The following is a 475-nucleotide window of genomic DNA, read 5'->3' as shown; positions in this document are numbered from 1 at the left end:
TGGCTGGTGGGACTATGGGACATGTTGGTCGGTGTGAACAAGTTAGGCTGATGGGGCCTGTTTCCATGCTGTATGACTTTATGACTATGGTATTTAACAGGCTTTTAGATAGGCATGTGAAGTGCAATGAACGGAGGGACTTGGATTGCACAGACAGATGTGATGTTTAACTTTTCATTGTGTTCAGTAGAAACATGGTGGGCCGAAGGGCCTATTCCAGTGCTGTACTGTTCCATGTGCCTTGTTTCTATTAAACCTTTCCCCTCACACTTTAAACCCATGTCGTCAGGTTCTAGATTCGCCTACTCTGGTCAAGAGGAATTAGGTGATTAAGTCCTTATGTAACTTCTTGCTCTGATAGGTTGGGTGCCTATTTTTTGAGTCGAAGGCAAACATCTGATTTATGTAGCCGCCCTTTGGAACCAGGTAAGTGACACGTAATTTCGAGAGGGTGGTTTTGTTCCTCCCTTACCCG

This window comes from Amblyraja radiata, chromosome 29 (assembly GCF_010909765.2).
Source record: "Amblyraja radiata isolate CabotCenter1 chromosome 29, sAmbRad1.1.pri, whole genome shotgun sequence".
NCBI classification, from domain to species: Eukaryota; Metazoa; Chordata; class Chondrichthyes; order Rajiformes; family Rajidae; genus Amblyraja; species Amblyraja radiata.
This window is presented reverse-complemented; position numbering follows the sequence as displayed.